This window comes from Ovis canadensis, chromosome 19 (genome assembly GCF_042477335.2).
Source record: "Ovis canadensis isolate MfBH-ARS-UI-01 breed Bighorn chromosome 19, ARS-UI_OviCan_v2, whole genome shotgun sequence".
Lineage (NCBI taxonomy): Eukaryota > Metazoa > Chordata > Mammalia > Artiodactyla > Bovidae > Ovis > Ovis canadensis.
Window position 1 is genome coordinate 37,650,800 of NC_091263.1, and position 12,848 is coordinate 37,663,647.

The 12,848-nt window shown below is 40.2% G+C and overlaps 1 long non-coding RNA gene across 1 annotated transcript in view; it reads left to right on the forward strand.

The window, feature by feature from the left end:
• LOC138424621 (uncharacterized) overlaps positions 1-12,848 on the forward strand; it is a 290,785-nt gene that overhangs the window by 203,597 nt on the left and 74,340 nt on the right. Inside the window, exon 2 of the long non-coding RNA XR_011250889.1 lies at positions 3,443-3,593. This is a non-coding gene — a long non-coding RNA (uncharacterized lncRNA). The remainder of the gene's footprint in view (positions 1-3,442; positions 3,594-12,848) is intronic.

Sequence of the window (12,848 nt, forward strand, 5' to 3'; positions counted from 1 at the left end):
TATAAAAGAAAAAATATATATTTGTGATAGCGTATTACCTAGCTCATAGTAGGAGATTGATAAAGATTTGTTGAATAAATGTTTTTAAGTTAACACATGTTGGTGGTTTAATTTTTCTTTAAATTTTTGTTTATTTTGATAAATTCCATATTCAATTCCATTAAGTTTCATGAAAAGGGGAGAATGTTTTTTTTACATGCCATAATGTAGAAAACTCTACTGGGCTTTGATTCCTAAGTTCACTTTTTAAAACTGTTATTTTGAGATAATTTTAGACTTAGAAAAAAGTATCAAAAACCATGCAGAGTTCCCACATTCCCAGCTTCCCCTTGGACTAACCCCTCACATATCGTAAAATAAAGATCAAATCTAAGAAAGTAACCTTCTACACTACTATTAACTAAACTATGGAATTTTTTCAGATCTCAATAGTTTTCTACAATTGATTATTTTTTTCTGTTCCAGGATCCAATTAGGATCCCAAATTGCATTTAATTTTTACATTTCTTTAGTCTCCTCTTATCTGTGACAACTTCTTTATCTTTGTCTTCATGACTTGGTCACTTTTGAAGAGTACTGGGCCTTGTTTTAAAGACAGCCCCTCCCTTTGTGTTTGTCTGTTTCTTCACTGTTCAAGTGGGGATGCACAAGAGAAAAGGATACCACACAGGCGATGTACTTTTCTCTGTGTGTTAAATCAGGGGGTACATGATCATTGCTAAGTATCAGGGGTGATGTTAACTTGGTCACTTATCTAAGATGGTTTTCCAGATTTCTTGACTATAAAGTTACTTTTTCCCCTGTGTGTTATTACTAAATATTTGAAGGAGAACCTTTGGAACTATCCTAATACTCTCTTTCTACCTAAAATTTCATCCATCAATGTTAGTATCCATCAGTGTATCATCCCAGTGGCATCTGTTACTGTGGTGTGCTTAAGATGATTTTCTATTTCACTCTGTTTACATTTATTAATTGAAATTCTTCTTAAAGAAGAGTCATTGATTCTCCCTCACTTTTTTGTTCATTCATTTATATCACTGTGAGCTCCTGGGGATTTATTTTCTTCTTTGGCTTATAACCTGTCACTTACTGATGCTCACATTGTTCCACCTTCAGCCATTCAGAACTCTTTCAGTATGTGCCCTTGTAATATGCCCACATCCTCTGGTCTTGTTTTGTTTTGGGGGTCCTCCCTCACTTTCTTGCACTCCACAATGCTCCAGGTTTATTTGTTTTCGCTGCCCTTGCCCTAGAATCAGTCAGTTCACCAAAGAGTGCTTAGTTGCTTCTGTTGGAGAATGGTGTTTAAAATGGTATTATCGAAGTGTCACCAACTCATTGCTTTTAACATTGATTTCAGGTCAGTGCTTCAGAAAGCCTCTGTTACAGACTGAAAGTGCCCCTCCAGATTCATATGTTGAAATCCTAACCCCTCAGTGTGATGCTCACAGGAGGTGGGGTCTTTGGATGGTACTGCATTCTGAATGTTTGTGTCTTCCTCAAAATTCACAGATTGAAATCTTAATGCCACTGTGATGTTATTAGTAGGTGGGGTCTTTGGGAGGTGCTTAACTCATGAGGGTGGGGCCTCTTGAATAAGCTTAGTACTTTTATAAAGTACTCCCTCATCCCTTCTGCTAGGAGAGAACACATAAGAAAGCTATGAATCAGGAATAGGGCCTTCACCTAAAACCAAATGCCAGCACCATGACTTTGGAGTTCCCAGACTCCAGAACTTTGAGAAATGAATGTTGTTTAAACCACTCAATCTGTGGTATTTTCATTATAGCAGCCCAAACAGACTAATACAGTCCCCTATCCCATCCACCTATAAAATGAAGACACAGACTCTCAGCCTTCAACATGTATAATACATTGACGCATAATCCTGTTGACCAAGAGTAATGTGTTTTTTTTAATTCACAATCATTGTGGCAAGGATAGCAACAAATCAAATTCTATGCTAGCCTTAACCCTGGGGGAGGGTCCAGGCCTGCCCGCCATGATGAGTATTCACAACCCGTTGCTTCTAGGTCTGTGGCTATACCACAAAGTAGAGAGTGAAAGGGGGGCCCAAGGGAGGAGCTCTGGAAGCCAAGACCAAGAGACAGGCACACAGGGGACTTGGCAGTGACAGTTTCCCACGTGTGGGATGGTCTCTGTAGTTTAAATGTTGGTAGAGCCATGGTGATATTCTGATTCATAATGAGAAATATATATTTGGTTTTCATCTCCATTTCTGGCACACAGTTCCTAAAACCTTTCAAATTTCAGAAGTTTGAGAGTGACAGAGGCATCTCTTTCTCATTATTATGAGTTGAGTTTGGAAAAGCACCTGAGATGAGGGGCTGGTCAGCAGGGGACCCAACCTTGTGATTAGAGGGTTTAAGCTTTCAGTCCCACTCGCTCCCAACCTCTTCTTCCTGGGCAGGGGAAAGGGACTGGTGATTGAATCAGTCACCAATAGTGAATTACGTAATGAAGCCTCCATTAAAAACCTGTAGGATGGGGTTCCGAGGGCTTCCAGGTTGGAGATTCTAGGAGAGCAGTGCACTCCGAGGGCATGACAGCTCCATGCCCTTTCCCCCTACTTGCCCTGTTTATGTTTTCCAGTTGGCCGTTTCTGAGTTATATCCTTTATCCTTTCTGAGTTATATCTGAGTATGTATATCCTTTAGTATATAATAAGCTACTAATCTAGCAAGCAAAATATTTTTCTGAGTTCTGAGTCACTCTAGCAAATTAATTAAATCCAAGGAGGAAGGCATGGGAACATCAAGTGTACTACCCAATTGGTCAGAAGCCCAGGTAGCAATCTGAACTTGTGACTGGCATCTGAAGTATGGAGGGGCAGTCTTGCAGGACTGAGCCCCTAATCTTTGGAATCTGATGCTGTCCCAGGTAGATTGTGTCTGAATTGAATTGAATTACGGGCCACCCAGCTGGTGTCCAAGAATTGTGAAACATACACAGACAAATAAGAATAGGGTGATGTAATTTTTAGCCATTCATGTATATAGCAGCTAAATGTCAGGCTCTCTGTTGATACCTAACAGGGCCAGTCCTCTACAAACTGGATGCTAATCCTGACTGGTTATACTGCATATGAGTCACTTTAACCTTCTAGCTGAGGGCCAGGATTCTGGAGTCAGCTCAAACTGCATTTGAATCCCATTTCTACTACACACCAGCTGTGTAATCCAGGGCAAGTTACTTGTCCATTCTGAGCCTCTGTTTCTGCAGTAGAAACAGATAATGAGAATGCTTACCTCACAGCATTGTATATATGATATAATTGACATGGAACATGACATAGTGCCCAGAACAGAGTATTTGTCCGACAAACAAGAACATTTTACTGCTACTGCTATTATTGTAAATAATAATGCTAGTCATTATTTGATCTATAATTGAGGTTACTTTTTTCTACTCTCCGTAGAGCCTGTGAACATTGCAAAATATTCTCTGCACAAGGGGAGGGACTGTGCAGTTTTGTCAAGATGATGCCACAACAATGAGATGGAATATCTCGCCTCCTGTTGTTAATTACCTGGCATAGTTCACAGAGCTGATCAACTTTGCATGGTGTGGTAAGATAATGAATTTTTGCATTACTTTGTCTTTATGAAGCCAAAAATGGTAATTGCATAGAAATTTGATCTCTGTTGGCATGATTAGGTAGATTTAATTAGTCTCAATGCTATAAATATCTTGGACACAGTTTTAAGGATTGTACCACCTGTAATTATACTCATAGAGCACTAGAGGCAAAAGTATTCTTAATGAAATTTTACTTTGATAAACTCACTGTGTGCAAAGGAAAATTGACAACCAGAACAGTAAAATGACTTTCTCAAGGTCACACAGCAAGAAAATGTGTTTGCCTCAGATTCCAGTGCCTCCTTTCAGATACAAAATACCATTCTGCAGATTTAGCACGCATTGCTTAGAGGTGAAAACTGTGCCCTGATGAGTCTAGTATTTAACTGACTTGTGTTCTGTCCCATGGCTTTAAGCTGGAAGCGTCAGTTATGGCCAGTACATCCCTGTGATCACTGTAGTATAGATAGGGAAACTTAAGCTCCTGGATCTCAGATTTGGAAAAATGCACTCCTCTTGTGCAGTCACGGAAGACTTTGTGGAAGAGGTGGTGTGGTAGTGAGTTTAGACTGCTAACACAGAATACCATAGACTGGGTGGTGCAAGTCTCACAGTGCTGGAGGCTGAAAGCACAAGTTCTGGGTGCCAACATGGCTAAATTCTTGGTGAAGGCCCTCTTCCTGGTTTACAGATGCCTGTCTTCTCATTCTATCCTCACATAGTAGAGAACAGAGAGAGAGGAGGCAAGCTCTCATCTTTTCTTATTAAGGGCACTAATCCCATTCATGAGGGCTCCACCTTCACGACCTGATTACCTCCCACCTACCTACTAATTAGGTCTTCCTACTCATACCATCATATTGGGTGTTAGAGTTTCAGCATATGAATTTCGGGGAGACACAAACATTCATTCCGTAACAGATGGCATTTAATCTGGAACTTGAAAGATAAAGTAGAATTTTACTCATTGAATCATTAAAAAAAAGGGAGGGAGACATTCTAGGCAGAGAAAATCCAGTGAGCAAAAACAAGTGGCCTAGTGCTCCCCTGGTGGCTCACTGGTAAAGAATCCAGCTGCCAATGCAGGAAACGTGCGTTTGATTCCTAGTCCAGGAAGATCCCACATGCCACGAAGCAGCTAAGCCTGTGTGCCACAACTACTGAACCTGTGCTCTGGAACCCATACTCTGCAACGAGGGAAGCCGCTGGATGAGAAACCGATGCCCTGCAACTAGAGAAAGCTTGTGCACAGCGACTAAGACCCAGCACACCAAAATAAAGGAATTAGTTTAAAAAAGCAGATATACAGTGGTATATCAGGGTGTTTGTTAATGAACTCCCTCTTATGCCTTGATTTAATGTATTAAATCCTACATGGGAGGTACCAAATGAAAGAGATTTTTTTTAAAATTTTTTAAATTTTAATATCTTTAATTCTTGCATGCGTTCCCAAACATGAACCCCCCTCCCACCTCCCTCTGAAAGAGATATTTTTATTGGTTGTAGAATTTCAAGGGCTTATCAGTTAATGAGCAAGAATTGTGTACATTTCGTGGTTACAACTTTAACTAATAGGCAGAAGGGGAATTTGAATTTTATCTTCCAGTGTCCATAAAATAGCATCGTGGCACTGTAATTATTAACATAATCATTAAAAAACAGTTTAGTTAAATTTAAGAAAACCTAGAGACATGAAGACATAGTGTCTTCATCAAAGCGGCTCCAGTCCAGATAAAGCAAGCCTTCTAAATTAACTCTGATGCTTTGAAATAAAATCCTTGGAGCACCAATTATAGTGGGTTCTGAAAAGCAATTATTATCAGCTGCCACAGCTTTCCGCCACGACTTCTAATTTAATTACATCTCCTCTGTTTAAAATGTGCTGTACTTTGAGGTACAGCAATGGGAAAGGAGTTTAAGTTACTAAAAAAAAAATAATAGAGGTATTTTTTACACCTAAGGTAATTAGTCCTGGACATAACTGCTTCCAAGAGAGACACAGGATTATCAACTCATTAATTTCAAGTGGTCATTGCTACAAAAGAATGTTCATCTTCAGAGGTGGGCAAATAGCTATCCTAGATGAGATGAGTATAGAGGGAAAGAGACAGAGCTTGTCCATCTCTTCACCCTACCAGCTGCTCATTGCCTTCCAGGGCACTCTTTCAGCCAGGTTTCCTTATTCCAAGAGAAATGAAGTTTGCAAATTTGTTTTATTGATTGTGAATATTTAACAGTTGTATTTGGCTTCCAACTCCTGTCGATGAAACAGAGATTTTGCGCAACTTGTGAATTCACTTTTCTCCTTTGTGATGTTGAAAACAAAAGTGGCTGTGCACTTCTCTGGCAGAAAACCAAGCCATCTTGACTTTTTACAGAAAAGGTTTTTCCCATCATTCTTACAGCACATTGCTTATCTGGTTGCATGAAAATTCCACCTGTTTCTAATTCACCATCTCCCTGAATGGTGGCGAAGAATCATTGCATTTTGTGGGTGGAAGAGTTCTTTTGATCACAGGCTTACTGATTTATTATACAGATGATGTGATGGAGAGCTATGGGCTTTAAATAGACTCCTCAAGGTCGCCAAGATGCCAGGCAGAGCAGGGATTAGATGTCAGGTCACCTGTCTTTCAATTTCATTGAGGTAGATAATATTCTATGGGAATGAAGTTGGCATTTGACCTTGACCTATAGAATGAAGTTCATCTCCACCTTACCCCGCATTTTTTAAAACTATGATTAATCACTGCTTCTCACAGTCTTCCTAACAGTGTTTTAAATCTCCTGTATGAACCTTCCTTTAAGACAAATTTTAATTGCATATGTCTGGGTTCTATGATAGATCTATTCAATCAGAACATATCACAATGAAATTTTAAAATATTGTTCTTCTCCAGTAGCTCTTAACCTGGGATTCCCTGGTGGCTCAGTGGTAAAATATTTGCCTGCCAGTGCAGGAGCTGTGGGTTCAAGCCTTGGGTCCAGAAGATCCCCTGGAGAAGAAAATGGCAAACCACTCCAATAATCTTGCTTGGAAAATCTCATAGACAGAGGAGCCTGGGAAGCTGCAGTCCATGGGGTCACAAAAGAGTTGGACATGACTAAACAACAACTGGCTGGAGGAGCTTGATGTAAAATTCAAGGAACTTCTATTGACGCATACATACCAAGAATTCCCTTTATTACTATCCCTGGTAAGGTACCTAAGAATAGACTCTGAAAAAGAATATTCCCCCGTATGAAAACCATTACTGTGAAGAGCACCAGGAACAAAAATATACAAGGTGAAATATCCATCTGGCATTAGAATGAATGTTTTCTATGTACTTATTTCTCACTGCTTATAATGAAAGACACAAATAGAATGACTAAAATCAAAGAAGAAAAAGAAAAATCAATGAAATAAAAATGTCTGGGGAGAGAAAAACTGTGCAGAAAATGGAGGTTAATGGAACTAACTAATACAGAGCTCATAGCAACTTCTGAGCTTCCTGGCAACCCATGCAAAAAGGAAGATACAAAATGCTCCTGTGCTCTCATAATCTTACAGCTGTCTAAGGGAATACTGGGTTTTTCTAAGCATGAAATTCTGAAAGAATTTAATGAAATAACATTGTACATCTCAGGAGCAATGTTTGTCCTTTTGCATGCTTATTCTAGCACTTTCTGAGTACGGTGAGCCAGAGCAATAAGACTCTGACCCCCACATATGCCTTGGTCTCATCTCATTGCACACCATGGGGAAACAAGAGAAGAAGAGGCAGAAGAGGACGTTTTGGAGGAGTGATAACAGCATCCCTGGGGTTGCCTGCATCATGCAGAGGTAGATTTTCCACATGAAACTTCTGCCAGGCACAGGGAATTGGGCAGCTGCCACATCGGCCTCAAGCTAATGCCTCCCGTAGAGATCCAAACAGGGCAACTTTGCGTTAGATGCAGCACTGCAACTCACCAACTCCAGCCCCAAGAACGCAGCCTTAAAGACTCAGACATCCAACCAGTCATACACTTTGGAGAACTGGAGAATTTGAGCTCTGGTTCACTCTAGGAGCTTCCTGCAGCACCTCTTAAATTACCACCTCCAATGTGTCAGTATGAAAACCCAGCTGCCGTTCCCTGTGGCTGAAAATTCTATGACTTGAGGGGTGTTCTGTCAAAATATTTCTCAGAACATTTCTTGAGGCTATAAAAGAAAACTGAGCCAAAGAGCTTATCTACAGATCGGTCACTCTGTGGAGAGCCATAAAGATAATTTTTGTTTATGTACGGGGGGCGGGGAGAATTAAAAACAAGACCACAAAACCTGGCCTACAGTTTTTATCTGACTCCTTTTGAATGCTCTGATAAAACTCTGGAAGATAGTAAGTTTGCCCTCCAGAGGAAGAGACTATCAAAAGTACTGCAAATAGTCTGTTTTAGTCACATTTTCTTGAACAAGTAGGACTCATGTGATTTCATTATTCTCATAGTGAGGTGCTGCATTTTTTTTTTTTAAATGTTGTTTATAAGCATTCAGCCTATCACACCAGGAGGAGGAGGCAGCAGGCAGCTTTGTTCAAGGTGTCAAGTGCTCTGGAAAAGAGAAAAGTCACCCCCTTACCAGGGGGATTTCACTCTGGACTGTGACTCATTGCTAATTGCTCGTGTGCCTAATTCTTAGGTCATGCTTGAAATCATCCAGTTCAAAGTGGAGCTCCTCGGAGATTATTTTTCTTTTGCAAATTTGACACTCAAAGAACAGAAATTGCAGGTCTCTAGTCTTCTCCTTTCTTTACCCATCTTTGTGAAGACTGTACTCCTCCCCTATTCCATCTCAGCCCAAGAAGACCAAGACCCGATGTCCGTCTCGAAACACTGAAGATTCTCCCCCACCTGGAAATTTGTATACCTGAAAGCTAGGCCTGAATTCTGCGTCTTCCCTCAGGGTTGGATTGAACCAAGAACTAGATGGTTGTCAGAACTTTTGGGAGTAGGAGGAGATGGTTTCTGAGTAATGGTGAAGCCTAGATCTTGTAATCTAGTCCCACCTCCCCAAATCATCTGGGGGTTCCAGGTGGTACTGGTGGTAAAGAACCTGCCTGCCAGTGCAGGAGACATAAGAGATGCGGGTTCAATCACTGGGTCTGGAAGATCCCGGAGGAGGGCACGACAACCCACTCCAGTATTCTTGCCTGGAAAATCCCACCAGGAGCCTGGTGGGCTACAGACCACCAGGGGGGTCGCAAAGAGTCAGACCCGACTGAAGCAACTTAGCATGCACCTCAAATCATAGAATCACTGACTATGCCACTGATTGTCCCAGATAAGAGTATTGTACTCTCTGATGACCCACATCACCTGTCAGAGACACAGAGAATTTCTAGAGAGGATTCTAATGATTCTTAGCATCATTAGATGCTGGTGACAAGCAGAGAGGAGAGAGCCCCATCTAAATATACTGTCCCCATGCTTCACCTTGGACTGGAAATGCAGCTTCCTACATTCGTTTTGAAATGTAAATAAGTTCTTATTCCTTCCTGAGAGCAGGCTTGTATCAAAGGACAAAGGACTTCATGACAACAGAACAAAAAAGGGGAGGTCCTGTACCCACAATTTGGCTTTTGTATCTCAGTACCGAGTTGAATCTCTTGGGTGAAATATTGTGGAAAAGAATGCTTTATTGCTTTGCTAGGGAAAGGTGGCCACAGTGGGCTGATGTCCTCAAAACTGTGTGTTCCAACCTGGAGAGAGTAGCGAGGAGCTTCATAGTAATGGTTCAACCGGGAAGGTGTGGTCAGATTGTGAACAATTTTTATGATTGGCTCATGGTGAGGTAATCAGGAGTCAGCATCATCAACTTTCTGATTTCAACCTATCTGAGGGTCTGCGTTGCTTATAAGCAGCTTGCAGTTACCATCTCCCACCTGGTGGGGGTTTCACTATCTGCAGAACAGCTCATTGTTATGCATATCCCTTGAGGGGGAACCAGGAGCCTGCCCCAAGGCTGCCTTCTCCCTTGTCATCCCCTCTCTTCCTGGATTAGCCACTCCTTGTACCTGCCTGTTGGAACTCAGGGAAGGTCTAGGAGGCTGAATGAAGCCTATTTCCTGTCATCAGGAAATGGGAGACACAGAAGGAATTTTACACCCAGAAGCCCCACAGTGTCCTGCTCTGCTCCAGTCTTGAGTGGCATAGAAATTAGAGGCAGTGTTTACCCAAAGAAAAATCTTCAGCTTTTAAGGATTTTTGCCCTATGCCCCAGTTGAGCTTAGAGACCATACACACACACACACACACACACACACATATCTATATCTATATATCTAGTTTTCATAATAGCTAAATGTCATCCTCTTATTATACATTTTACTAAGGATTTCTACGGGCAATAATTTATTTGAGTTTCTCGGTAATAAGACTAGTCAATATTATTATCTTCTTTTTTTATGAGAGTGCTGGCATACTTTTCACTTCATTCCTTTATGGATACTGGGGGAAAAAAAAACAACTCATCAAGCCAATGTTAATGGAAAACATTAAAGTTATAACAGGATGGAAGAAAACTGAAATTTATTGATATTAGAGGAATGGAAGAAAAAGCTAAGATGCTCAGAATAAGAAAAAGGAGGTCATAGACGGGATAACCTCTGAGCACCTTACTGCTCTCAGCAGTCCAGGTCAACATTATCCAAAGTGGTGTCCTACAGACACAAGTGTTCCATGGCCAAACGTGTTTGGGCAGCTATCAGAATAAAACAGAATTCTTCAGTGAAGGTCTTCCTTAGGGTTATTGACGTGTATGAAGTGCCTCCTAAAGGTGGATGGATAGTAGGCCTAGCTTACCCACCACTTTTCATGTTTTCGTAGGCCACTTCCTTGCTGCTTTTTGTTGGGTTGATTAAAAAATTTGTTTGGGTTTTTCTGTAAAATATCAGGGAAAACCCAAAGAAACTTTTTGGCCAACTCGATACATCAGGAATCCATGATCTATGGCTCTGAGCTACTTCCATATGATGATGGCATCGTCAGCTCAATGGACACGAGTTTGAGCAAACTCCAGAAGATGGTGAAGGACAGGGAAGCCTGACGTGCTGCAGTCAGTGGAGTCACAAGTAGTCGAACAGTACCTAGTGACTGAAAAACAGCACTTCCGTATAGCTGATGGAGTATCTCAAAGCACTACCACTGGGTTGTTGCGTCCTCACTACAGTTTGCTCTGAAGGACTGTGGATAAGTGACATCTGTAAATAACACAGGAAAGAAAGAAGAGCCAATTGCAAATACGTGGGCTAAGTCAGTGTTCACAGCCATCCCTAAAAATGCAACTTCAACCTAATTCAAAGGCTTTGTGAACTCATGTTCAAAACAGAAGAAAAATCTGTGGTCTGTATCAGCCAGTGATATTTGGGTCTGAGGCATCATCATTGGAAATTGTACTTTACCATAAGGAGCCAGTGATTCCAAATTAGTAGGCATTAGAAATCTTCCCTGTAACCCACTCCACACAGAACTTGAGAGATCATAAAAAACAAATGTCAGAATTGTATTACAAACACATAGATGTGATTTTAAGAAACTGTTCTATAGGTTTCCCATACTTTATTCTTGGCTTAACTAACTTCCCCTAAGTCACTGAGAATCAGCTCTCTAAACCAAACATGCAACTCAAAGGTTTCTGTGCCAAGAAGTCACCAGGGTGTTATGAAGTAGTAATCAAGACAGGTGGGAAGGGATTAGTGAGATGTTTTCATACTTTCTACGTGAGCTTCAGTAGTGATCATCAATGCAGTATTACTGAGCAAAATTATATCAGGCAGACCAAATGGAACAATCCTTTAAACAAGAAGAAATTGTTTGCAGGTGCAAACAAGCATGAAATAGAATTCTGCTAATGAGTTTCCATTACTAGTTAAATACATAATCAAATTACATAGGCTCAGCTCATGACAGTGAGAAATCAATTATTCATCATAAATCTGGTGCTGTGTATTGACCATCTTGGTATGTGTCTAATCTGGTCTGTAATGAATAAATGTTTCAGTTTCAGGAGTATGTTTTCTTTAGCACATAGGTAATGAAAAATCAAAACCAGTTGAAAAGTTCTGAAGTGATAAAAAATAAAATAAAATAACTAGAGTTTTCCTTCAAGGTCTTTTAAGTAATAAATATATGAGGATAAAAATTGCATTTCTTCTTTTCAAGAAATGGTTCTAGAAAAATTGGCTATCTATGTTCAAAAAAATAAGCCTGAACCCAGATTTGTTAAATACAAACTGAGCACAAAATGGATTCTAGATCCAAATGTAATACGTAAACCTACAGAATTTGTAGAAGAATACATAGGAGAAAATATTTGTTACCTTGAGTTAAGCAAAGATTTATTAAGACACAAAAAACTTGTTTCATAAAAGAAAACCAGTGATAAATTAGATACCACTACAATTGAAATCTTATTTTCAAAAATACTGCTAAAGAAAATGAAAATAAAAGCCATATACTGAAGGAAAGTATTTGCTAAATGTCTATCTGATTAAAGACTACTATCAAGAATATATAAAGAATTCTCAAACTCAGTAAGAAGAAAATAAACAGCTCAATTTTTTAAATAGGGAAAATTTCAAACAAACATCTCATGAAAGAAGGCATATGATGGCCAAAAAAAACTCATGGAAAGATGTTCAACATTATTGTCATTAGGGAAATATGATTTAAAACTATAATGTGCTATGACTGTACAGCCCTTAGAATGACTTAACTTTTGAATTGACAATAGTATATGCCTATGAGGTTGCAGGCCATGATTGGCAGAATAATACCTCACCCCCACAACCAAAGAAGTGCATGTCCAAATTCCCCATGCTTGTGAATATGCAGTGTCACATGGTGACAGGCAATTTCAATTGCAAATAGAAATTAGTTTGTTAATCACCTGACTCTAAAGTAAAGAGAATATTATCCTGGACTAGCTGAGATTATTATCCTGGACTACACTGCATAGTGTAGTCGCAAGAATCCTTTAAATGTGGAAGATGAAGGTGAAGCATGTGTCAGACTATAGCTCAGTGAGAAAAACTCCAGCAGCGATTGTACTGAAGATGGGAGGGGCCGCAGGCCAAAGAACTGGACAGCCAAGAGGAGCTGGGGAAGGCCAGGGAACTTCCTCACCCTACCTAGAGCCTCCAGAAAGAAGCTCAGCTGGCCACACACATGAGCTTTAGCCCAGTGAGATGTTTTGTGTATCTCACCCCCAGAACTACAATGTT